The sequence below is a fragment of the Ascaphus truei genome, chromosome 1 (genome assembly GCF_040206685.1).
Source record: "Ascaphus truei isolate aAscTru1 chromosome 1, aAscTru1.hap1, whole genome shotgun sequence".
Taxonomy (NCBI): Eukaryota; Metazoa; Chordata; class Amphibia; order Anura; family Ascaphidae; genus Ascaphus; species Ascaphus truei.
The window spans coordinates 301914272-301941523 of NC_134483.1; positions in this window are offsets into that span (position 1 = coordinate 301914272).

Genomic DNA, 27252 nt, shown 5'->3' on the forward strand with positions numbered 1-27252 from the left:
GCAATTCTTGGAGACTCAGGAACTGTCCATCGCTCAGCAGGTCCGCGATCGCTCTGATCCCCATTGTTTTAAATAGGTCGAATTGTCGGGTTTCACACCCTGGTGGGAATTTAGGGTTGTCAAATATTGGAATGAGCTGAGAGCAAGGGGACGAGAGTAAGAATTTAGTTTTAGTTTTTGCCCATATGTCCCAAGTATGTTTTATTGCCCCCAGCCCGAATTTGGGCGCCATGTCATTTCCCCTGTCACCGCTCCAGAGAAAAGCTGGTAGAGAAGGCGTTCTGGAGTAATGAGATTCAATTGCTAGCCAACATAGCTTGTCTGGGTCCGAGTTCCACATTACCGCCTGTTTTAATTGGGCAGCTTGGTAATATCTATTAATGTCTGGGACCCCCAGTCCTCTTTTTGTCCTAGACGCCATAAGAACCGACCTAGCTACCCGGGGTCTCCTTCCGTTCCAAATAAATTGGAGGATTTTATTTTGGATAGTTTTTAATTCAGAACCAGGGACATGGATCGGGAGCGTCTGGAAATAATATAATAATCGGGGGAGTATATTCATTTTAACTGAGATCATTCTCCCGATCCATGAGATCTGGTATTTTTCCCATTTATCCAGATCTTTTTTAATTTTCCTAAATAGGTTGGGATAATTATTTTGGTATAGGGAGCAATAGTGCCTCGATACATGTACTCCCAGGTATTTGATGTATATAGGGCTCCACTTATAATTAAAGTTTGATTTCAATGTCCGCATCTCTGGTTCTGATAGATTTAAGTTGAGGGCTTCTGACTTATCACTGTTAATTTTGTATCCTGATATTTTGCCAAATTCCTTTAATTCTTTGTGTAAGTTGGGAAGGGAGATCTGGGGCTGCGTTAATGTTAATATGATATCGTCTGCGAACAATGAGACTTTATAGTTTATTCCGCCAATTGGTACCCCCTGTATATTTATATTGTCTCGTATTTTAGACGCTAGTGGTTCGATTGTTAGGGCGAAGAGGAGAGGGGACAAAAGGCATCCCTGTCTCGTTCCATTTTTCATTTCAAATTTTTTTGCTGTACCCCCCGGGAGTTTCACCACTGCAGACGGGCAGCAGTACAGCGCTCGGACTCCCGCTAGATACGCATCTTTTAAGCCGAATTTCTGCATTGTTTTGTCAAGAAATAGCCAATCAATTCTATCGAACGTCTTCTCTGCGTCCAGGCTTAACAGAAGCGCTTTGGTAGCTGTGAGGTGGGCATGATCAACTATATTTATAATTTTGCGGGTGTTGTCTGAGGCTTGTCTGCCAGATACAAACCCCACCTGGTCGTTGTGAATTAATCTCGGTAGGATGGGATTCAGTCTATTTGCCAGGATTTTGCTGTATAGCTTAAGATCGTTATTTAGTAGGGAGATTAGTCGGTAGCTCCCACATAGCAGTGGGTCCCTACGCTCTTTGTGGATGATGGCGAGATTGGCCTGGGTCATTGATGGGGGGATTGGGCTGCCCTCCATGAATGAATTGAATAAGCTGAGTAGGTGTTTAGTTAGGATCGGGGAGAATCTTTTGTAATAAACATTGGAGAAGCCGTCGGGGCCAGGGGCTTTTGAGATATTTTTTTTTGTTTTATCAGGGTACACAACAGATAGTAAACTTTGTTGTACATAGATTGGATAAACATTGATATTTGCATATATTAATAAAAACATCCGTATTCCGTTTTCTTTATTCAGATAGGTGTTTATCTAAATGTTTGTATGTCTGAATGCTCGTACGTTTCTGCTGTTATGGTTCAAACTAGGAAGCTGCCGCTTCCGTGTGTCCTGTTTTTAGTAGTATAGTAGAGAAAAGAAAAGGTGGAGAGCAGAGAAAGAGAGAGGAGGGAAAAAAGAAGGGAGATAAGGGGGGGGGGAGAGGTGCTGCGGGATGGCGTCCAGTTTTGTATATATCCTGCCTTTTCCTTTAGGAATTTATTATGTACCTGACCAAATTTCCCATGCCATATGGAACTTATCCATCTTTTGGGTCAGTTTTGCCGTAAGAAGTTCCATTGTCTTTATTTCTCGCATTCTGCGGAGTACGGTCGGTTTAGCAGGGGCATTCACCTTCTTCCACGCTGCAGCAACGGAACAACGTGCCGCCGTGAGCACATGGCTCACCATCTTACTCTCTGCTGGGTCTAATTCGTCAATTGGCTTGGCCAGCACCATGGTCAGCGGGTCCACCTCAATCTCTACCCCCAGGTACTCTCGGATTAGTGTTTGAATCATGACCCAGAACACCTGAGTCTTGGGGCAGTTCCACCAGATATGAGCCATGTCTCCTCTTTGCCCGCAACCCCTCCAACACAAATCTGGGGTCCCGGGGAAGATCTGGCTCAACCTATTCGGGGTTAGGTACCAGTAAAATATAATTTTATAGATGTTCTCTTTAATGGTAGTACAAATCGATGTTTTGGATGCTGCCTCCCAGATATCCTCCCAGTCTTCTCTATCAATCTCTATATTTAAATCCTCCGCCCATTTGGACATATACCTGTGTTGGGAACAGCCTGTTGATCGCGCCAGGCCCAGATATATTTCCCAGATCAATCCTTTAGCATAGTACCCTTTCCTGCACAGTCGTTCAAAATTTGTTAGCTGCTGGAAAGCCTTATCTTTGGATACTGTTTGCAGGTAGTGCCTGATTTGTAAAAAGCCAAATATTGGGAGGTTTGTCGTTTGATATTTTTTTTCCAGTTCTTGGGTCAGCAAGAGCCTACCTTGCCCAGAGAAATCCTCTGCTATCATCATCTTCAGCTGTTTAAATTTACTGAGTCTCTGTGGGAACCCGCCGGGGGGAAATTCTGGGTTATCGAATATGGGTGTTAATAGGGAGGGGTGAGCCGTCAAGCCATATTTGTCTTTATTTTTGGTCCATACTCTCCATGTACATTTCATTGCTCCCAGTTTTAATGTTTCCGAGAGGATCTCTCTACCCCGCACAGTCCACAGGGTGGCCGGGAGTGAGAGGGGTCTCGCGTAGGAAAACTCTATCCCTGTCAAACAGCTTGTAGTTGGGTCATTGTTCCACATTATCACTTGTTTCAGTTGGGCCGCCAAATAATATTTAATGATATCTGGGACTGCCAAGCCTCCACATTCTTTTGGTGCTAACATTATGGTTCTAGCTACTCTTGGTCTTTTGTTTTGCCAAATGAATTGAAAAATTCTGTTTTGTATATTCTTTAATTCCGACATTGGGATATCAATTGGGAGAGTCTGGAAGTAATACAGAAGTCTTGGCAGGATATTCATTTTGACCGTAGCTATTCTGCCTAACCAAGATATCTGGTATTCATTCCAGCTCTGTACTGTAAGTCTTTTTTTAGCCTCTCAAATAGGGGCGGATAGTTATATTGATATAGTGATTTGTACTCCCGTGTTATTTGGATTCCCAAGTATTTGATTTTCGTGGAACTCCACTTATAATTAAAATTTAATTGTAGCAGTTTGGCCTCGGGATTAGGTAGAGATACATTTAATGCTTCCGACTTATCCATATTGATTTTATACCCCGAGATTTTGCTAAATGTATCTAATTGTGAATGTAAATTCGGGAGTGAAGTCAAGGGGTTGGCTAGAGTTAGGATAATGTCGTCAGCAAAAAGGGATATCTTGTAATCCGTATCTCCAATTGTAATGCCACTTATATTGTTGTCCTCTCTGATTGTTGTTGCCAAGGGTTCTATAGAGAGGGCAAACAGAAGTGGAGACAAGGGACATCCCTGTCTAGTACCATTCCTAATGTTTATAGGATTCGAGTTTCCTCCTGGGAGTTTCAATACAGCCGTGGGAGTTTTATAGAGGGCTCTAACCCCCTCAAGATATGGGCCCTTAAATCCGAATTTAATTAATGTTTGGTCTAAAAATTCCCATCTGATCCTGTCAAACGCCTTTTCCGCGTCTAAACGTAACAGGATGGCTTTCGTGGATGAGAGATGTACATGGTCGATTATGTTTATAATTTTTCTCGTATTATCTGAGGCTTGTCTGCCTGAAATAAATACGACTTGGTCCTTGTGGATCAGGCCTGGGAGAATGGGAGTTAGTCTGTTAGCTAGGATTTTGCTATAAAGTTTTAGGTCCGAATTAAGGAGGGCTATGGGGCGATAATTACCACACTGTAGTGGGTGTCTCCCTTCCTTTGGTATGAGTGCCAAATTCGCTCTAGACATAGAAGCGGGGATAGCCGTTCCCTCCAGAAACTCATTAAACATATCCAGGAGATGTGGTGCCAAGATCAATTTAAATTTTTTATAGTATTGATTGGAAAACCCATCCGGGCCTGGCGTTTTACTAGGTTTTAGTTGTGAGATGGCTTCTAGTAAATCATCCTGCGCGATTTCTTTATTTAGCTCTAGTAAGTCAGCTTCTGAAAGGCTTGGAAGGTTACATGACGCTAGGTACTTAGTAATAGCTTCTGCATTTGAGGAGCTGTTTTGGGGGAAGTTCAAATTATATAGTTTGGAGTAGAAGTCTGAGAATGTGGCCGCTATCTGTTTTTCGCAATATGTTTTGATGCCCGTCTTTGTTTGTATGACGGATATTTGGGATTTGGTTCTCAGACCTCTTAATTTAGATGCTAATAACCGGTCGGCCTTATTTCCTTTGTCATAATATTTCTGCTTCGTCCACCTCAGCGCCCTCTCCACTTCATCTATTTGTATCTGCCTGAAATCAGATCTAGCCTTGTCCAGTACTTTGCGTAGTTGTTTTGAGGGATTAGCTTTATGTTTATGTTCTAGGAGTTTAACTTTCTCCGCTAATTCGTCGTACAATTTCTGTTTTTGCTTTTTCTTATATGATGCTATGGAAATTATATTCCCTCGAATCGTGGCCGTATGGGCCTCCCATAGCATCGCTGATGACTTTACAGAGCCCTTGTTCAGCGCAAAATATTCTCTGAGCTTTTGCTTAATCTCTATCTCTACATCTATTTGGTTTAACAGAATCGTTTAGTTTCCAATTATATTGATTATATTTATAGAAGGGGAGGGAGAGCGTCAGCGAGACCGGAGCGTGGTCCGACCATGTTATAGAACCTATGTGGGAGGTTGCCTGAAAGATATCTTTAGTACCCAGAAAATAATCAATCCTTGAATAGGTCTGGTGCGGGGGAGAAAAATACGAATAGTCCCTCTGGCCCTGATGCTGCACCCGCCAAATATCTATCAGCGAAAACTCTTTCAGTATGTTCTGAAACCTTTTGGCATTTGTAGTCGTAATGCGTGGGTGGGGAGTACCCAGTGGGCTTGTCCTATCTTGATCAGGTGCTACAACCATATTATAATCTCCTGCTATCAATAGCGTAGTTCTAGGTTGGGGGGCTAGCTTGTCACATAGATCTCTCAAAAAGTCAGCTTGACCCTCATTTGGGGCGTATATATTAACAAGGGTAATCTCCACATCTGATAGTGTGCCTTGCAGAATGAGGAATCTACCTTCTGGGTCTACGGTCTGTTTTTGAAGTGTGAATTTGACATTTTGTCTAAATAAGATGGCTACCCCTTTTTTTTTAGTGGAGCAGGATGCATAATATGCCTGGGGGTAGTATCTCTGAAAGGTGTTAGGGGGCGATATCGTATTAAAGTGCGTTTCTTGTAAGAATAGCACATCTCCTTTTGTTTTTTTTAATTCTTGTAAGGCGAGCTTTCTTTTGATTGCTGAGTTAAGTCCCCTAACATTTAGGGACACTAGTTTAAGTGTTGTATTTGGAGCCATTTTCGGAGCCATCCAGCAAACAGCTCCAGGGCTTTCCGGATACAGTCGGGTCCCCTCTTTCCATAAGCTTTAGGCTCTGCGTTCAAATCCTTTCACCAGGTCAAAGGGGTCTCCACTTCTTTGCTGCACTGGGATGTGTAGATCCTTGTAGCTCCAGGGGCATGCGCCCTCTTTGTGGACAGGTAGGTATGTGTTCCCCGCCGGGGGCAGACAAGCGTTCCTCATCTCGTATGTGTCTCAGAAGCTCGTAAGGGGGGGGGGGGGGGGAAATAGGTCGTCCAAACATATAAATTTTGCCGGGAGTAGTCTTTTCCTCTCCAGGTGACATTTCTCAGTCCTCACCTGCCTGGTTACGTTGGGTGGCTATTCTCTGAGAGGAGCGTGGTCCCCTCTCTGTTGGCCTGTGATCTGGGTCTCTGTCCGTATCTTCAGGGGCAATTCCACCTCCATTCTTGTGGGGGACACCGAGCCCCTTTAGGAATCTTGGTATCTCTTCCGGGTAGGAAAGGGTGTGGAATTTGCCTCCAGCCTGGGCCACAATTTTAAAAGGGAATCCCCAGCGATATTTAATCTTGTTGTCCCTTAATTTTAGTGTGAGGGGTCTGAGCTCTCTCCTGCGGTCTACTGTACGTTTTGAGAGATCACTGTATATCTCAATATGTACATTCCGGAACTGGATGTGTCCTTTCTCCCTGCTCGCCGTCAGTATTTTCTCCTTTGTGGAGTAATAATGGAACCTGACCAGTATATCTCTGGTCCTCTTGGGGTCCGTGGACCTAGGTCCGAGGGCCCTATGGGCTCTGTCCATCTCTAGCTTTTAAGGAGTTAGGTCAGGTACCAGATGAATAAAGAGGTCTGATAGGTATGTGTGCAGCTGTTCAGTCTCCACTGTTTCTGGGACCAATTTCTGCCGCCGATCGCGGTTTTCCTGGTCCTCGGCACTTTCCTTGAGCCCTCTGATCTCCCAGTGCAGGCGGTTGATCTCGTCCTCCGCGGAGGACTGAGCCTGCTCCAGTGTTTCCACTGTGTTTGCCAGCCCATCTGTTTTGGCCGTTAGGAGAATCTAGTCCGCCCTTAGGATGTTAATGGCTTTACCCAAATCATCCCGAAACTCCTTCCTCATTCTGGAGATTCAAGTCCGCCCTTAGGGTGTTAATGGCTTTACCCAAATCATCCCGAAACTCCTTCCTCATTCTGGTGAAGAGGTTTTCTAAATATGTTTTGTTCACATCTATGTTTTCAATTTCCTGCTCGTGCGCCCCGCTCGGGCCCTCCCGCGTGTCGGCTGAGCCGCCATCTTGGGAGGTCTCGCAACTCCCCGCGGTCCGCTGGCTTTGTGGGAAGTAGCTCGTCACTGACTGCTGAGCTGCCTTCTTATTTTTGCCGCTCATGCTGGCTACCTTCCCCTCCGCTTGTATGTATTTATTGGGGGGGTTTAGATGTAGAGATGCCGCAGGAACTGTGGGGTCTTTTTAGTGCAGTAGGATAGGATTGTTTGTTTAGTCTAGTACAGCTTGTCTGGGTAGATATGGGGTTATTGGACCCAGGGGTTCTGGCCTTAGGGCTGTGTTTCTGACCTGCAGGTCGTTCTCTCTGAGGCACCTTTGTGTGGTGGTGGTGCTTCCACGTGGTGGTGCTCCCCCAAGATGGCCGCCTCCTCCCTCACCACGCTACTGAGGCCTATGGCTCCCTTCACTAGTGGGTCCCCTCCCGGTGTTCTTCACTCCCAGCAGGGCCCTAGGTCAGGTTTGTACCTTTTATTTACGTGTGCCGTCCTGGGGGGGGGAGCTGGACCCGTAACGGGGGGTCTCCGCTCGCGCCTTTCCTCACGGCCACAGCGGGCGCTTCTCTTACCCCACAGGGGGTCGGGGGTTCCGTCCCCGATCACCGCTGATTCCCCTCTATTCTTGGCTCCTCGGGGCGCGCGGAGTCCCGTCGCCTCTCGTCTCCGGAGTCTCTCCGTCAGATTTGAATTTTGCGGGCTGCAGAGGGGAAAGTCCCGCACCGGGGGCAGGGGGTCTCTGACACAGCTCTCCGGGACGCCGGAGCCAGCCACTTCGGAGCCCAGCTAGTCACCGGAGCAAAGTCTTTGGGGGTTAACTTAGGGATTCCTCCGCTTCTCCTGATTATTTTATTATTTAATATGCTTCGTTAGTGCTATTCATTCAGACCGGGTCGGGAGCGTCTCTTTCAAGCTGCCATTCCCCTTGACGTCACCGGAAGTCTCCGGCTTTTGAGATTTTTTTTTTTTTTTCAACTTTGTTTTTATTGGTTTTTAGTGCATACAACCATTTGGTTACATTACGTTGATAATTATTACATGTATACACTTAACTTGCAAGGACAAACTTCAAATGACGGACGCACTTTGGGGAGACCCACAGGACAAGACATTGACAGACATACAACATCTACGGAGAGATAGGGGGGGGAAGGAGGGGGGGGGGTAGGGAGGGAGAGGCGTAGCCGAGACTCACACCACCTGATGATCCGATGACCTGAGCCGCCACTGCTATCACCCTGCTTTTGACCACCTCGCAGAGAGCCCTGAGCCAACTCCGCATCCGCTTTTCGACTTCGTTCCCGTTGGGATAATACTACAACCCTGGGGGATCCCTGCCGTCCGAACGTCCCGTGCAACTCCCCGCCCAGCATCCAAGGAGAACCCACTTCCATCTATCAAAGCCATATTGTGGCCTCATTCATCCCCTGTATGTCGGTCTGGGCCAACCACAGTGACCAGACTTTTTCGAATTTATCGGCCGAATCGTTGACTAAACTCGTCAACTTCTCCATTCGGCAAATGAACCAAATTCTGTTCCTGATTTTGTCTATAGAAGGAATCGCATTCTGATTCCACAATGCTGCGGTCTCACACCTCATAGCGGTAGCAAAGTGTGCTATCAGCTTGTTACCCGACCGCGATACCTCATTCGTAGGTTTACCTAATAAAAATAGCCACGGGTCCAGCTGAATTTGGAGCCCTAAGAAGATCCTCTGCAGCCAATCTCGGATCTGGGTCCAGATCGGCACTATTTTCGGGCAAGACCACAGCATGTGAACCAGATCCCCTTGTTCCCCGCACTGCCTGGGGCAGAGCGGGGAAGATCCCCGATTGAATTTAGCTAATCTAACTGGGGTGAGATACCAACGTAGTAATACTTTATACGAGTTCTCCTTCAATGTTGTGCAGATGGAGCTAGTGGCCGCGGCCTTAAATACCGCGGCCCAGTCCTCGTCCTCTAGTTGGCCCTGGAGATCCTCTTCCCATTGAACCATAAAACGGGGTTTGACTGTCCTGTCTGTGTCAGTATTGACCACCTCTCTGTACAAGGCAGAGATCAGTCCCCTTGTGCCTGTCCCGCGCACACAGAGCTTCTCAAAATTCGTCAGCGGTGGTCTCACCGGGTGTGTTTTATAATATGCCCTGACCTGGAGGTATTTCATAAAATCCGTGTTAGGAATGCCTGTTTCTGACTGTAATGATTCGAAGGATTTGATCTTTCCTTTAACCTCCAGGTCCTTCAACCGTCTAACCCCCGATTTACGCCAGAGCGGGAAGCTCTTATCTGTCAGGCCAGGAGCAAAGTCCGGGTTGCCATATAAAGGTGCCATCAGAGTATGTTTGGAGGTTAATGAGCTGTTATCTTTGGAAGCCTCCCAGACCGAGAGTGAGTTGAGTACAGAGGTCAGTGGAATGAGAATATCCCTCACCCGTTTCCTCGGGTACCAGATCAGGTCCATGAGCTCCAGCGGGGCGCACACCTCCCTCTCCAGCGCCACCCACCGTCTCAGCCCAGGATCTCCGTGCCACTGCGTAATTTGGCACAATTGTGCCGCTTTGTAGTAGGAAATAACACTCGGAACCGCTAGGCCACCAGCTTCCTTAGCTTTCTGCATTGTTTTTACTTTAATACGTGGTTTTCTACCATTCCAAATAAATTGAGATATTGATTTTTGAAGCCCTGTAATGTCTGCTCTTACCACGGGAATCGGGAGAGTTTGAAACAGATATAGAATCCGGGGAAGGACGTTCATCTTGACGCTATAGATCCTCCCTAACCAGGAAATACCATATGCCTTCCAGTCCTGCAGCTCTTTTTTTAGAGTCCTCAGCAGTTTGGGATAGTTAGCCGAATATAAGGAGCTTATCCGTTTTGTAATCTGCACTCCTAGGTACTTCATGGAGGAAGGACGCCATCTAAACCCGAAATTGAGTTCTATCAGCTTCTCCATCTCTCTTGGCATGTTGAGGCTTAAGGCCTCTGATTTGGATTGATTTATTTTAAAGCCTGAGATCTGGGCAAACCGCTCTAGAAGCTCGAACAGATTGGGTAGCGAGACGAGCGGCTTAGTAAGGGTTAGAATGATGTCATCTGCGTACAAAGCCACTTTGTGCTCCTGTGAGTGGATTTGCACCCCAGAGATATCAGCGTTGTTCCGAATTTGTGCTGCAAGTGGCTCGATGCATAGGGCGAAGAGCAGGGGCGAAAGCGGACACCCCTGTCTCGTGCCGCTTTTAATTGGAAAAGGATCTGATGGGTATCCTTGGTGGACCACCCTAGCTGTTGGTGCCGTGTACAAAGCCTTGACTGCCTGTTGGAATATACCCCCAAACCCAAATGCTCCAAGCGCGGACTCCAGGTATGGCCAATCAATCCTGTCAAAGGCCTTTTCCGCATCTAGGCTTAGGGCCACACTTCGGATCTCCTTGGCTTCTATAAAGTCTATGATATCAACAATCCTTCTAGTGTTGTCGGCCGCTTGTCTATTTCTTATAAAGCCAACTTGATCCGGGTGGATAAGCCTCGGCAGGATTATATTTAATCTATTGGCCAGTAATTTAGAATAGATTTTAACATCTGTATTTATTAATGATATTGGCCTGTAACTCTGGCAGCTAGTGGGATCTTTGTCCTCTTTATGAATTACTGAAATTGACGCCTGGAGCATCTGTCCCGGAAAGGGCTCTCCTGCTAGCACTCCATTGAATAACTGGAGCATGTGAGGAGCCAGAACTCCAATAAATTTTTTATAGTACAGATTGGAGAACCCATCCGGGCCCGGGGCTTTTGACGCTTTTAGGTTTTTTACTACCGCCTCCAATTCCTCCCTCGTAAAGTCGCTCTGTAGTGCCTCTCGCTCCAATCTGGTCAATTGTGGCAAAGCCGCGTCTGCCAGGAATTTCCGTAGCTTACTACTTGTCCTTGCATTGTGGACCACCTTCTCCCCATTGTATAGCTGTGCGTAAAATTTCGCAAACTCCCCCACTATGACTTTAGGGTTTGAGGAACACTGGCCCCCACTTGTTTTGATAGACTGAATATTAAAATTTGGTTTCCGGTTTCGGAGTCTGGTAGCCAGCATAGTGTCCGGTTTGTTAGCTTTCTCATAAAACTTCCTCTGAGTCCAACTCATGTCTTTCTCAGCCCTGGAGGTAAGGAGGAGGTTCAGTTCAATCCTAACATCCTTCAACTCCTTCAGGGTATCCTCTCTACCTGTCCGGTTATGTAGTGTAGAGAGCTCATGTAACCTTTTATAGAGCTGCGTTAATTTGGCTTCCTTTTTCTTTTTTCTACTTGCAGCTATGCTGATTAAGACCCCACGGATCGTGGCTTTATGAGCCTCCCATAACAGAGAATGGGAATCCACACTGCCACTATTTATCCTGAAGTAGGCTGATATCTCGGTTTTGACTTTTTTTTGTATTTCCGGGATTTTAATTATTGATTCGTTTAGCTTCCAATTTGCTCCCGGCCTGACAAATCCAATTTGAGTGCATCTAAGCTCAATCGATGCATGGTCCGACCATGTAATATCGTGTATGTTTGTGTCGGAGATTTGTGGGACCATTCTGCCCGATACAAAGAAGTGGTCAATCCTACTGTAACTGTCATGGGGATGGGGATGGGAATAAAAGGAGTAGCTGCGTTCACCCTGGTGCTGCTCTCTCCAAATATCTACTAGGCCAGTTTGTCTTAGTCCCCTCAGAAGTGCAGTGTTACCTACTTGCCTTCTAGACTGTTGGGGTGTCGTGCGATCGACCTTAGGGTTGAGTACGGTGTTAAAGTCCCCTCCCAAAACAATATGACCCTCGGCCCACTGTTGCAGCTTTTGAAAGAAAGCGTTAAAGAAATCTGTTTGTCCTTCACTAGGCGCGTATATACATGCCAATGTAATTCTGGTCTGTTTGAGGAGCCCAATCAGCACGATATACCTGCCCCCGGGGTCCCTTTTGATCTTCTCGACCTGGAATTGGGTGTTATTGTTTATTAATATAGCTACCCCTCTCTTTTTTTCCTCCCCTGAAGCCAAGAAAAACTGACGGAAGTGTGAGTCTATAAATTTAGGGCTGTGTCTAGAACTGAAGTGTGTCTCCTGAAGAAAGACCACCTCAGCGACTCTCCGCTTGTGTGGACTATTAAGCCCTTTGGCGTTTTGTGATATAAAGGTTACCGCCATATTGAGATAAGTTGTGTGTGCAGATAGGGTGTATAGGCGTAATTACTCTTACCCCTGTCCTGGGGCTCCTGATGGGCTTGCGAGCCGTGGTGCTTGCCCTTCCCGAGCGGGTTCCGTCTGACGCCTGTTGGGGCTGGGATGGGGAGGGGAGAAAACATGAGGGAAAATAACATATATACATCACATATAGAAATAACAAGAACCGTATTGGTCCAAAGAGACCTCGGGTTCAATGCCCGGCTGTGATCTTTTCTTCCTGGACCTCTCCCCCCCTTGGTCCACCTCCGTGGCTCCTGAGACCAGCCACGGACAACCGGGTCTTTGCCAGGAAGGTGGGTTTTATCCCATCTCCTGGATTGGATGCACATGCCTGCAGGCAGAGTGGTGGGTACTCCCCCCCCTCGCCGGCAGTTATGCTAAACTAAAACCTAACCTCTAACTCTGAACTACTGTCGTGTTTGGGCAATTAATTTTTTTTTTTTTTCCCCCTTTCCACCCCCACCCAAACCTAGTGTAAACCCTAATTATCCTCTATAATCTACTCTCTCCCCCTCGACATTCTCTATACTACTTCCCAAAACTCTGAACTACTTTAACCCTTCAATTCTGTCCTTCCTCCGTTTCTGCTATACCCACCTGCAGACTCTTGTGCCCTACCTACCCCTCGCTTCCCTCCTGGGGATAATTTTTCCCTTGACCGCCTGTTAACGCTGGGACTTAATCCTTTTTCGTGGACTCTGTGGCCCTTAGCGTCCCTCTGTGGCTCCATGCTATCGGGTGTGAATCTGCCTTCTTTCCTACCGCCCGCCTCTCACTTTCCTTCCCCCCCTCCCCCTCGGGACCCCCCCGACCGTCCTCGAGACCTCCGCTCTCCTGCCCCCCACCATCGCCCATGTCCCCTTTGTCCCTCCTGTGTCGGAGCTTCTCCCCGGCGGCGGATCTCGCGTGCCTCCGCCGAGGAGCCCCGCAGCACATCCGGGTCGTCGCCGTCCTCTTGACGTCACCGCGACTCCATCCCGGCGCTCCATTGCCTTCCCTTCCAGCGTTCTCGCGAGATCCAACGCTTTGACGTCACCGAGCTGGGCGGGCCATTCTCATTCACAGGCGGGCCTCCGAGGAGAGAGGGCTGGTCCGGGGGCAGCTCCCTGGGCGGGTCCCGTTGCCGGAGCATTCCATCCTGCCAAAAGCTGCGCCGCCATGGAAGTCTTCGCGCTTCATCCCCACCTTCCCGCTCAGATAGGTAAGGAAACGCCATCTTGGTTCCTCCAGATCTGTGTTAGATGAGATTAACGGCCACCATTTGAGGCCTTCTGTCCTTGGTCTCCCTCTCCGGCCTTAGTAGTCCTTGGGGTAACAATTTGGCAGTCTTGAAGGGTAATAACTGGTTGGAAAGAAAAAACGCAACAAGCGTAACAGAACTATGCTGACTTTATTCCCTTCCTTGTTTTAAGGGCTTTTCCCGCTCCCATCTTTTCTGTTTAGGCTCTTATCCTTCGGGGGAGAGGGACCCTGACGTCTTGGCGGGGAGTCCGCATTGGGACCTTGTTGGGCCCCCTCTGTGGAGTTAGCCACATTTCCCTGCACTCCAAGCTTTTTCAGGAAGGATGCCCCCTCCGAAGGATGTTTGAGGACGTGGGGTCTTCCATTTTTCGTGGCCACCAGGGCAAAGGGGAAGGCCCAGCGGTATCTTATTTCACTGTCTCTGAGTGCCCGTGTAACATGGCCTACCGCTCTTCGCCGAGCCAGAGTGAGGGGCGACAGGTCCTGATATACTGTGAGGGTGACCCCCTCAAAGGTGATATGGGGGGTGGCCCGGGCTATCCTTCCCACCTCCTCCTTTACGGAGAAGTAGTGGAGGCGGAGGATCACATCCCTAGGGGGATTTGAGGCCAGTGGCTTAGAGCGCAGGGCTCTATGGCACCTGTCCATCCTGAAGTCAGATTCCGGCTTATCCGGCAGGATGGAGGCCATCCAGCGTGTCAGCAGCGCCTCCGGGTCCAAGATCTCCTCCGGGATCCCCCTGACTCTCAAGTTGTTCCTCCTATCCCTGTTTTCTCCGTCTTCCTGGCGGGCCTCCAATTCCATCACCCTCTGTTCTAGGGCCTGTATACGGGTGTTTGTTTCCTGCTGTGAGTTAGCGCTAGCTTCCATGCGCTCCTCCAAGTCGTTGGTTCTGGTCCCGATCTGCATAAGATCATGCCGGAGCCCCTCCACCTCCCCCCTGAAAAAGGATTTCAGATCCACCAAGAGCCTGGAGATTTCCTTTTTAATAATTTTGGATTGTTCCGCCGCTGCTCTTGATCCCTCAGCATCCTGGGCGGAATCGGAGTCCGACACCGCTGACATCTCCGCGGCCCCTGCCTTACTTTGTCCCGTGAAGTAGGCCCTGACATCCGACTTGCGTCGGGCTTTCTGCCTCGTTGCCGCCATCAGGGTCTAGGGCTTATTTGCCGGATCGGGGTGTATTTACGTTCACGTATTGCCTTTTTGCTTTTGTCCGAAGTCGGTTTTAGTCTGATTTATTATCTTTATTATGCCGGCGGTTGGTGGAGCTGAGTGACTAAGCGTCCATCACCAGCCAGCCGCGCATGCCATTCCTCGTGACGTCACAGGAAGTCTCCCTGATAGCGCCTTTTGGAACTTGTTGTCCCCGTGTTCCCACCCTGAGCCTTGAAGTTATAAAGTTTAATATAAAATGCGGTAAATTCCTCCGCTATTTTCTGTTCGTTATAGATGATTTCTCACGATTAATTTTTTATCGCTGTGATCTGGGAACGCTTCTGTATACCTCTTAGTTTGCTCGCCAAAAGTCTGTCAGCCTTATTGCCCTTGTCATAGTATTTCTGACAAGTCCATGTAAGAGCTTTTTCTACTTCTTCCATTTGGGCTTGTTTTAGCTCATTCCTGGCTGCGGTCAAGGTTTTATAAATCTTTTTCGAGGGGTTGGGTTTGTGCTGTTGTTCCAGCTTAATTATTTTAGTTGTAACAACTAGTGACATACCGCTCACCTCAATATTGAATACCAACTCTATGATAGGGATGACAGACATACATATATAAGGAGACAAAGGATGCTCCTAAAAAGATCCCACTTTAATGCACAGCAAAGCCGAAAATAGTCCACAGGTATAGTAACCCACTAGAGTAATGGTAAGGCTATAAGGGTACAATTAAGTAACTGCTCCCAACACTGTGGGAGGACAATTACCACTAAAATGCCCTAGGGCAAAAATAATAAATGATTTATTGATATTCAGAAGTCGACGCAGTAACACACACTCAAAATAACCATAAAAACAATTAAAACATAAATCACGGGTGAGGCAGGGTAAGGGGATATTATTATAAGATGAATTCCCAAATATTAGTGTATGTCCCCTTACCAGTACCAGGTGGTAGTGTGAGACACAATGGTAAATACAAATGATAGGCAATAGAGAATGCTAGAGCCTCTGGTCTCAGGGTATGGTGGAGGTTGCACTAATCATTGCATGCTGTGATTGATCTGCTCAGTATCAATAGTTGGATATCACACTGACAGTAGGTAGTGATGCATGCAGAGTAGTGAATGCAAATAAATGTGCCACTGTCATATATCACAAAACCTATATAGGTACTAGGTCACATGATCAATGATTCAGTAAATCATTAGTGCACATTATACCACATTATATAAATGAACCGCGGCATGTGCATCAAAAACCGGACCTGATATATGCATAAACTACCTCTGCTAGGCAGTTAACAACTCGAACAACCCCACACAAACTACCAGGAACAGTCTCACCCGTGACTCCTCCTACACGACGTCAACGTGGTGACGTCATGCCGACGATCGTTTCGCGCATAAGGGGCTGGCGCTTTCTCAAGGTTCAGCCTCACCCGTGATTTATGTTTTAATTGTTTTTATGGTTATTTTGAGTGTGTGTTACTGCGTCGACTTCTGAATATCAATAAATCATTTATTATTTTTGCCCTAGGGCATTTTAGTGGTAATTGTCCCCCCACAGTGTTGGGAGCGGTTACTTAATTGTACCCTTATAGCCTTACCATTACTCTAGTGGGTTACTATACCTGTGGACTATTTTCGGCTTTGCTGTGCATTAAAGTGGGATCTTTTTAGGAGCATCCTTTGTCTCCTTATATATGTATAATTATTTTAGTTGTCAGATCTGTTATTAATTTCACCTTGGCCTTTCTGTGGGATGCAATTGAAATAAAAGTTCCCCTAATTGCTGCCCTATGGGCTTCCCACAGAACCGCCGGAGAGTCTACTATGCCCCAGATGAGAGCGAAGTACTCCCTAAGAGCCTTTTTAATTTCTTTTTCTACCTCCGGGTGGTTCAGTAGGGAGTCGTTCAGCTTCCAAGTGTAGGCGGTTAATTTATGAAATGGGGTGGATAGGGTTAATGTGATGGGGGCGTGATCTGACCATGTAATGGGGCCTAAGTCCGAATTTGTGCAGGCTTCCAGGATATACACTGGCGACACACTTTATCGCAGTGCGGCCAGATCCGCAAGCCGGGAGATTTCCCGGCTTGCTAGTGGCCGCCCCTCAATGACGCGCGGGTCACGCGTCTTCGGGAGCCTGCGCCCCCTGCACGCGCGTCCAGGGCTCCCCGAGGGAGCCCTGGTGTCCCGCGATCTGCGGGACGGCGGCAGGGGGTTCCGGGGGACCCGGCGGACCCGGCAGCGGGAGGGAGAGCGCCCCGATCGGAGGGCGCTCTTCCACTGCTTCGGCGCGCGCCCGTCACACTCGGGCGCGCGCCAGGCTACTGCTGCGGCACAGAACGGGCAAATGCTCGAATAAACTGTGCCGCAGCAGTATTTGGTAGCAAAAAAATAGTCTATACGAGAGTATGACTGGTGGGGTGCGGAATAGAATGTGTAATCTTTTTGGCCCTGGTGTTGGATTCTCCAGATGTCCATTAAGGAATATTCCTTGGTGATTGTTTTAAATTGTTTCTCCATCCTCTGAGGTGGAGCTCTGTGTTGGCCTTGTTGGCCTGAGGTTCTGTCCTCCGCAGAGTTTATGGCCATATTAAAGTCTCCGCCCACAATCAACGAAGATAGGTAGGTAGGGTCAACCTTTTCTAACACTGCTTTCAGGAATTCCGTTTGATTATCATTTGGCGCGTAGATGTTGATCAGAGCGACCGGCGAGCCAGCCAGTGAGCCATATACCATTAGAAATCTACCCTCTGGGTCTGAAGTGGTTTTGGTGATATTGAATGGGGTTCCTTGTCGGAGCAGGATCGCTACTCCTCGCTTTTTACTGTTAAATGACGAGAAGAAACCCGTAGGGAATCCATTGCTAATCAATTTGGGCAGCTCTTGGGATGTAAAGTGCGTCTCTTGGAGGAAGATGATATCTCCCTTGGACTTTTTCAGCTCTTGGAGCGCCAGTCGTCTTTTTCTATTATTATTCAGGCCCTTTACGTTTAGTGATACAAGTTTAATTGCGGACTGACTAGCCATTTGGGCGAGAGAGTTTAGTGTCCATCGGGGTCTCGCCCTTCCCACCGGGGAGATCCTGGTTCTTTGGTTCAGAGAACCTTTTTAACGCTTCTTGATGGTGCTGTTTGAGTATGGGTGTCAGGCCCGCCCGACGAGGGGTTGGGTGTGAGGAGGGCAGGGAAGGTCGAGAGGGGGGGGGGAATAGGCTGCTGGGACAGGGTCAGCAGCAAGAGGCAAAGTGGGACGAGGTCAGCTAAGGACCTCCAATAAGTACGGCCGGGATTGGCTACCGGCATTTGGGCTTAAGGCCCAATGGGGGGGGAATCCGATGGTTCAGGCATGGGCGTGCAGGGAAGGTGCGGACCCTTGACCCTTGTACTTGCTTAGTGTAAGCTCTACCTTAGTTTAAGAGGGTGGGGGGAGGGGGGGAAATGGGAGGGGGGGAAAGGGGTCAAAGGGACGCAGGTCACGAAACGCGTCAGAGTTACTATGTACTCCTTTTGACCACTTAATAAACCTTTTTATATCCGATACTGGTTTGCAGCCCCCATTGTTTGCACGGTTGTGCTCCGCCACTGTACCCTATGGGACTACTCTCTGCAATTACGTCTGGCATGACGCACCCACTAATCAAGGACTGAGCTGTGCTTCAAGGGAGTTCCTCACATTGATCGTTTGATTGGTATATACTTTTGTTTTGCTGGGGGTCTATACAGGACCTTTATGGTATATACTGCACCGACACACTTTATTCGAGCAAATACCCAGTATGTACCTGGCAGATACCTGGAATGCGCCGCTCCTCACCTCTGACAAACCCCGTTGCGTTTGCCTTCCCAGCCTGGGTTCATGCCTGGCTGACGGGCGGCTGATCTGTTAAATGATAATGATTAGGATTTAATAGGCTGCAATGCTTCGCGTGTCTACCAGATGGCATAAATTCATGAATTGTAATGCAGTATATATATATATATATACTGTGCAGTATTGCAGCCAGCGGGAATAAAATGCTTCAATCCCTGCCTGGAAATACCTCAATGCACTCGGGCAGAAAACAGTCACAAACCTCAATACACCCGGGTATACCCGAATTCGTGGGACTAGCCGAGCTCGAATAAAGTGTGTCGCCAGTGTATAGAGATCTGTGTTAGCCGTCCAGCGTAACTAGTACACTCCTATGTTTATATCATCCTAATGAGTCTCCTTAGCTCTTATACATGCTCTAATGCCTTGGTTACATATTTTATTACTCTGAATATGCATGTATGTTCCTAGGACAGCAGAGCCCTGAATATTGGGATAATATACCTCACCCACTACGGTCAAGCTTATAGGTTTTGGACATGGGGAAGGCGTGGGGAGGGGAGGGAAAACTCCTAGCATAGCCATAACATGGAGATCTTTCTGACAATCCTTAAAACCAATGTAATAAACGTGAGAACAACTCTTAACAAGCTCAGTACATGAAAAGCATTATAACCTCTCTTTTTGTCAGTCGGTCAAGCTTATAGGTTTTGGACCTGGGAAAAGGGGGGGAGATGGGGAGGGGGGAGATAGGGGGGAGGGGGAGACCTGGGTTGACAGGTAACACAACAGCACATTGCATTAATGTTTTTAGGTATCATGCTGAACATAAACGGAATACTTCCTACGCTTGCTGGTCGGGGAAGAGGGGGGGAGGGATGGGGCTCTTACATTTAGTGAAGTTAATATCCGAGGATCCTTATGACATTTCTATTTGATGTATGTGGCCCGCCGTGTGCCTTCCTCAGAGGGTTTGACAACGTATTTTATTACTGCAGGCAGCATCATTAGTATGGGGCCGTGCGGCCATATCTTCTGCGGCGGAAGGGCAGGCTTATGGACTTTGGAGCGTGAGGGGGGGAGGGGGAAGGGGGGGAGAGAAAAGGGAGTACATTATATTATAACACATACAGTACAACTTTTCTCAACTTAAACATTCATCAACTGAGGAACTGGTTGTTTTTTTTTTTACATAACAACTGTGGCATAGGGACGGCTTAGCACTAGATCCATGTGGCCAGCTAATCTAGACTGCCAGTTACTGTAATAGTGTCACTGCCGCTGCTTCCATTATCGAAGTCATTTGGGCTTCCTGTCTTGTGCAGGGCTCATTAGGCAGCTTCCCAGTTAACTAGTATTTCCTAGTCCGGGGGGTGGGGAGGGTAGCAACAGTCGTGCGAACCGAGCCTGGGGTCCATAGTCCTGTACCCGGGCCTTAGACAGATTAAATTTTGCTACTTACAGTTAGCAGATCGCAGTGCTGTTGTCGTAGCATCGCGCTCCCCTCCTATTCCCCCCGCCAACCCCTAAAGCCCAGCCGGACCTCAGCACTCTTCAACTGCCATTCGGTCAGCGTCAAAAGTTATAGTAGCTTCAGCTGTGGGTTGCCTCCGATCGTCAGGGGTCGGATTCAGAAGCTATGCGTCTGGCTGGGTCTGGTGTGGTTCTTGAGCCGTCATGTGCTCCCGTCTTCGCTGTGGACTACGGTGCTTCTCATCTGTTCTTAGACTGCCTTGGCGCCGCCGTTCTCCTCGCGGGACGGGTGCTGCGTGGTTCCGCGTCCTCCCGGTGCGGTGGGTCTTGTAGTTGCTCCGTTGTCCAGGAAAGCGGCGGGGTCAGACCCAGGGCTTTCACGAATGGGGCCATGTCCTCAGGGCGGCGGATGGTTAGGAATTTGCCGTCATAGCTTACCGTAAGCTTGAACGGAAAGCCCCAGCGGTACTTCACCTCCTCCCGGAGGAATGAGGTCAAGGGCTTAATTTCTCTCCTTCGTTCGACTGTTATCCGTGACAGGTCGTTGAAAATTTGGAGAGTTTCATTTTGGAAAGGTAGTGACTCTTTCCCTCTGCAGGCGGTGATGATCTTCTCCTTTACTGTATAGCTGTGTAATCTTATGATTACATCGCGTCGCCGGTTGGGATCTTCTGATCTGGGAGCTACCGCCCGGTGGGCCCTATCCATCTCTAGGTCCATGTCCTCTAGCGGGCCACAGAGCGATGTGAACAGTTCCGCAAGATAGGGACGAAGCTGGCCAGGTAAGACCGTCTCCGGTACATTTCTTATGCGCAGATTCTGGCGCCTGTCCCTATTTTCTTGGTCTTCCTGCCCGTCTTTGAGACGGGAGATCTCCTCTCCTAGCCGGATGATTTCTTCCTCGGCTGCTGTTTGTCTTGCCAGGGACTCCTCCAGTCCACCTTCCAGAGTCGTTGTCCTCTCTGTTAGGCCAGACATCTCCTGTTTAATCTCCGCTACTGCTGCTTTGATTTCTGCCTGCAGGGATGTTTGGAGCTTGACATGCATGGTGGAGAATAGGCTCTCCAGGTAGGATCGGGTGATCGGTTCCTCTATATCCATTTCAAGAGTTGCATGGGCTTTCGTACCCATATTTAGAGCTGCTTGCGGCTCTTGTGAGCCTCGTGGTCCGCCACCCTCTTGGTTTGCTGGACTCTTCTGTGTCGGGGAGAAGAATCGTGACACCGCCTGTGCTGCGGGCTTCTTTGTGTGTTTGGACATGCTCCGATCTCTCCAAGTAATGGGGGTATGTTTTTGAGCCTTGAATTTCTGGTTTGGGAGTGTTATTTATTAAGTTTTAGCCGGTGGGTCTGCGGAGCTCCCCTCCTACACCCCCATTCCTGATGACATCATCGGAAACCCATCCCTTTAGCACATTTTTAATGGATCATCAAAATTCAGTATTGTCATAGACAACTTAGGATCTGGCTGTGTTTTTTTTTTTTAGGGAAGCTGTGTCTTTAACTGAAACGGGAGGCGGCCATCTTGGATCCAGATGGAACGCAGGCTGAAACACATGACATGAAGATAGCTCCTACTCAGAAAGCTCTTATTCAGACCACAGCTCTGATCAGACCCTCTCTTCACAGTGGGGGCGCAGGCAGGCTCAGGAGGGATCAGGTAGGGCGCAAGAAGGCGGGCAGCCAATATCTTCAACTGGTTTAGCCAACAAAATAGTCAGTGGGTCCATAGAAATGGACACATCCGTTATTTCTTTTTTTAATAGATTGGATAACGATCCAATATTTCTATTGCCGGACACGTTCACCAAATGTGGACCATATCGCTTCTCTGCCCACAACCCCTCCAGCACAGATCAGACACCACAGGGTAGATTTGCTTCAGCCGCCATGGCGTGAGGTACCAATGAATAAAATTTTATATATATTTTCTTTAGTTGCTGTGCATATGGAAGTTTTTGCAGCAAACTCCCATATATCCTCCCAATCATCCCTTTCAATTTCTATTTTCAAATCCGCTGCCCATTTGAGCATGCAGTCATGATCATGTGAATTGACCAAGGCCTCCAAACTGGCTTTTATTCTAGTTATCAAACCTTTTTGATAACTACCTCTCCTACATAGGCAGCAGAGATGTAGAGGAGCACAGCAGCGTTTCTTGGCAGCATACCAGCTAGTGGATCGCCAAAATGAGGGTAACTCCAAGCAGGGATGAGTATTAAAAGAGTACTTTAATGGTCAGTGCAAAACAGAACAATGGTAAGAGCGCACCTACGCGTTTCGTCCGTAAAGGACTTTCTCAAGGTGGATTATACTCTATGTCCCTGAACCTGGATCCATTATGGTATATGGAATTATCAGTATACTAATGAGCCATCTATGGTGATGCACCATAAACACCACTTACCTCTCCTACATAGTGCTTCAAAACTTGTGAAGGGAGTAAATTCTAATTTTGGGGACATTTTTGGAAAAAAATTCTGATCTGTAGATATTTAAACATACTAAGGTCTGGTGCCTCATACCTAGTTAGGAACTCTTGGAAACTAGAAAGTTTTCCTTTATGCAGTAGGTCGGCAACTACTCTAATATGTTTAGCTTTAATTTGGTCGAATTGTTTATAATCACAGCCTGGGGGGAAATTGGGATTGTTAAAAAGCGGAGTGAGTTGCGAAACGGGAGTCACAAGATTTAATTTGCCCTTAGACTTGCTCCAACTCTCCCAGGTAAATCTCGTCAGATCTAGCTCAAACATTTTGGCGTACACCTCCTTAGCCAGTGCCCATAGGGACACTGGCAGAGAAGACGTTCTAGCATATTGGGATTCTATAGCTAACCAACAATATTGTGTTGGATCAGCGTTCCACATCACCACCTGCCTTAGTTGGGCAGCTTGGTAGTATTTCGAGATATCTGGGACACCCAAACCTCCTCTTGTCTTTAAAGCCATCATCACCGATCTAGCTGTTCTAGGCCTTTTACCTTGCCAAATAAAATTAAATATTCTATTTGGGAAATTTTTCAGTTCGGATCCCGGTATCCGGACTGGGAGAGTCTGGAAATGATATAATAACCTAGGGAGTATATTCATCTTGACTGATACTATTCTCCCAATCCATGACACCTGATATCCTTCCCACTTTGCCAGATCCCTTTTAATCTTATCAAACAATGGTGGATAGTTGCCTTGATATAGGGAGTGGTAGTTCCTAGACACATTTACTCCCAGATATTTAATATGTGAGGAACTCCATCTGTAGCTGAAATTCAGTTTTGGTAATTTTATCTCTGGATCCGAAAGATTCAGATTAAAAGACTGTGACTTGTCGCTGTTCATTTTATATCCAGAGATTTTTCCAAAGTCTGATAGCGCCTTTTGGAGGTTGGGTAAAGAAGTCTGAGGGCTTGCTAAAGTCAGAATAATATCGTCTGCGAATAATGAGATTTTATCATTTGTTTTCCCAATCACTATATGCAATGTATATTACTATTTGCTCTTATTTTAGCAGCCAATGGCTCAATCGTTAGAGCGAAGAGAGGAGGAGATAATGGGTACCCTTGTCTCGTACCATTTAAAAAAAAAAATTTCCCCAAACATTTTTATTAGGCATAATCATCTTTACAGACATTGGTTTTACATTATCAGTGTTGGCCTAATACAGTTGTATTTTCCTTGTTCATGTGGGGGGAGAGAGAAAGAAAGGAAAGATCCCCTAAGGCCACGTCATGGTCTCTGGGGTGTGGAAAAAGAAAGAGAGGAAGGGGGGGGGGGGGGGGAGAGAGGGAGTCATTCCACCCTCGTCCGGCCGGGTCCCGGCATCCATCCTTCACGGCTCTACTGTGGTTCAGATCCGTCTGGGGTTGTATCCTGATTTGGTTCGGATTAATGGGTTAACCAGGGTTCCCAGATTTTATAGAAACCTTCAGTTGAGCAGTTCAAGAAGGCCGTGAGTTTTTCCAAACTCATAACATCGTTAACTCTTTTTTTCACTAGCTGTTTGGTGGGGGGCGCTATCTTCTTCCAAGAGTATGCGACTGAACACCTTGCTGCTGTTAGAATAAAGGAGATTAATTTCCATACTGGGCGATCGATGTCCTCTATCGGCCTGCCCAGTAGGAAGGTCAGTGGATCTATAGGAATTGTGAGGCCTGTGACCTCTTTTATCAAATCTTGTACCGTAAGCCAGTATTTCTGAATTTCTGGACATGACCACCAGATATGGGCCATGTCCCCTCTATGTCCACAGCCTCTCCAGCATAGATCTGAGGCCAGAGGGTAGATTTGTTTTAACCTCACTGGGGTAAGATACCAATGATACATTATTTTATAGATGTTTTCCTTCACTGTGGTACAGATGGAAGTTCCTGAGGCTGCATCTCATATTTCCTCCCAGTCCTCTCTGTCAATAACTATGTCCAATTCCGCTTCCCATTTAAGCATATAGTCGTGAGCGGTAGAGTTCACCGGATTCTCCATGCCGGCATATATTTGTGTTATTAGACCTTTTTGATGTACTCCTTCGCGACAGAGTTTCTCAAATTTTGTGAGAGGGGGGAATTTCAATGATGGGGACATTTTTTGTAGAAAGTGTCGAATTTGGAGAAACTTAAATGTATCCAGGTGGGGTAATTTTAATTTGGTTCGCAATTCTTGGAGACTCAGGAACTGTCCATCGCTCAGCAGGTCCGCGATCGCTCTGATCCCCATTGTTTTAAATAGGTCGAATTGTCGGGTTTCACACCCTGGTGGGAATTTAGGGTTGTCAAATATTGGAATGAGCTGAGAGCAAGGGGACGAGAGTAAGAATTTAGTTTTTGCCCATATGTCCCAAGTATGTTTTATTGCCCCCAGCCCGAATTTGGGCGCCATGTCATTTCCCCTGTCACCGCTCCAGAGAAAAGCTGGTAGAGAAGGCGTTCTGGAGTAATGAGATTCAATTGCTAGCCAACATAGCTTGTCTGGGTCCGAGTTCCACATTACCGCCTGTTTTAATTGGGCAGCTTGGTAATATCTATTAATGTCTGGGACCCCCAGTCCTCTTTTTGTCCTAGACGCCATAAGAACCGACCTAGCTACCCGGGGTCTCCTTCCGTTCCAAATAAATTGGAGGATTTTATTTTGGATAGTTTTTAATTCAGAACCAGGGACATGGATCGGGAGCGTCTGGAAATAATATAATAATCGGGGGAGTATATTCATTTTAACTGAGATCATTCTCCCGATCCATGAGATCTGGTATTTTTCCCATTTATCCAGATCTTTTTTAATTTTCCTAAATAGGTTGGGATAATTATTTTGGTATAGGGAGCAATAGTGCCTCGATACATGTACTCCCAGGTATTTGATGTATATAGGGCTCCACTTATAATTAAAGTTTGATTTCAATGTCCGCATCTCTGGTTCTGATAGATTTAAGTTGAGGGCTTCTGACTTATCACTGTTAATTTTGTATCCTGATATTTTGCCAAATTCCTTTAATTCTTTGTGTAAGTTGGGAAGGGAGATCTGGGGCTGCGTTAATGTTAATATGATATCGTCTGCGAACAATGAGACTTTATAGTTTATTCCGCCAATTGGTACCCCCTGTATATTTATATTGTCTCGTATTTTAGACGCTAGTGGTTCGATTGTTAGGGCGAAGAGGAGAGGGGACAAAAGGCATCCCTGTCTCGTTCCATTTTTCATTTCAAATTTTTTTGCTGTACCCCCCGGGAGTTTCACCACTGCAGACGGGCAGCAGTACAGCGCTCGGACTCCCGCTAGATACGCATCTTTTAAGCCGAATTTCTGCATTGTTTTGTCAAGAAATAGCCAATCAATTCTATCGAACGTCTTCTCTGCGTCCAGGCTTAACAGAAGCGCTTTGGTAGCTGTGAGGTGGGCATGATCAACTATATTTATAATTTTGCGGGTGTTGTCTGAGGCTTGTCTGCCAGATACAAACCCCACCTGGTCGTTGTGAATTAATCTCGGTAGGATGGGATTCAGTCTATTTGCCAGGATTTTGCTGTATAGCTTAAGATCGTTATTTAGTAGGGAGATTAGTCGGTAGCTCCCACATAGCAGTGGGTCCCTACGCTCTTTGTGGATGATGGCGAGATTGGCCTGGGTCATTGATGGGGGGATTGGGCTGCCCTCCATGAATGAATTGAATAAGCTGAGTAGGTGTTTAGTTAGGATCGGGGAGAATCTTTTGTAATAAACATTGGAGAAGCCGTCGGGGCCAGGGGCTTTTGAGATATTTTTTTTTGTTTTATCAGGGTACACAACAGATAGTAAACTTTGTTGTACATAGATTGGATAAACATTGATATTTGCATATATTAATAAAAACATCCGTATTCCGTTTTCTTTATTCAGATAGGTGTTTATCTAAATGTTTGTATGTCTGAATGCTCGTACGTTTCTGCTGTTATGGTTCAAACTAGGAAGCTGCCGCTTCCGTGTGTCCTGTTTTTAGTAGTATAGTAGAGAAAAGAAAAGGTGGAGAGCAGAGAAAGAGAGAGGAGGGAAAAAAGAAGGGAGATAAGGGGGGGGGAGAGGTGCTGCGGGATGGCGTCCAGTTTTGTATATATCCTGCCTTTTCCTTTAGGAATTTATTATGTACCTGACCAAATTTCCCATGCCATATGGAACTTATCCATCTTTTGGGTCAGTTTTGCCGTAAGAAGTTCCATTGTCTTTATTTCTCGCATTCTGCGGAGTACGGTCGGTTTAGCAGGGGCATTCACCTTCTTCCACGCTGCAGCAACGGAACAACGTGCCGCCGTGAGCACATGGCTCACCATCTTACTCTCTGCTGGGTCTAATTCGTCAATTGGCTTGGCCAGCACCATGGTCAGCGGGTCCACCTCAATCTCTACCCCCAGGTACTCTCGGATTAGTGTTTGAATCATGACCCAGAACACCTGAGTCTTGGGGCAGTTCCACCAGATATGAGCCATGTCTCCTCTTTGCCCGCAACCCCTCCAACACAAATCTGGGGTCCCGGGGAAGATCTGGCTCAACCTATTCGGGGTTAGGTACCAGTAAAATATAATTTTATAGATGTTCTCTTTAATGGTAGTACAAATCGATGTTTTGGATGCTGCCTCCCAGATATCCTCCCAGTCTTCTCTATCAATCTCTATATTTAAATCCTCCGCCCATTTGGACATATACCTGTGTTGGGAACAGCCTGTTGATCGCGCCAGGCCCAGATATATTTCCCAGATCAATCCTTTAGCATAGTACCCTTTCCTGCACAGTCGTTCAAAATTTGTTAGCTGCTGGAAAGCCTTATCTTTGGATACTGTTTGCAGGTA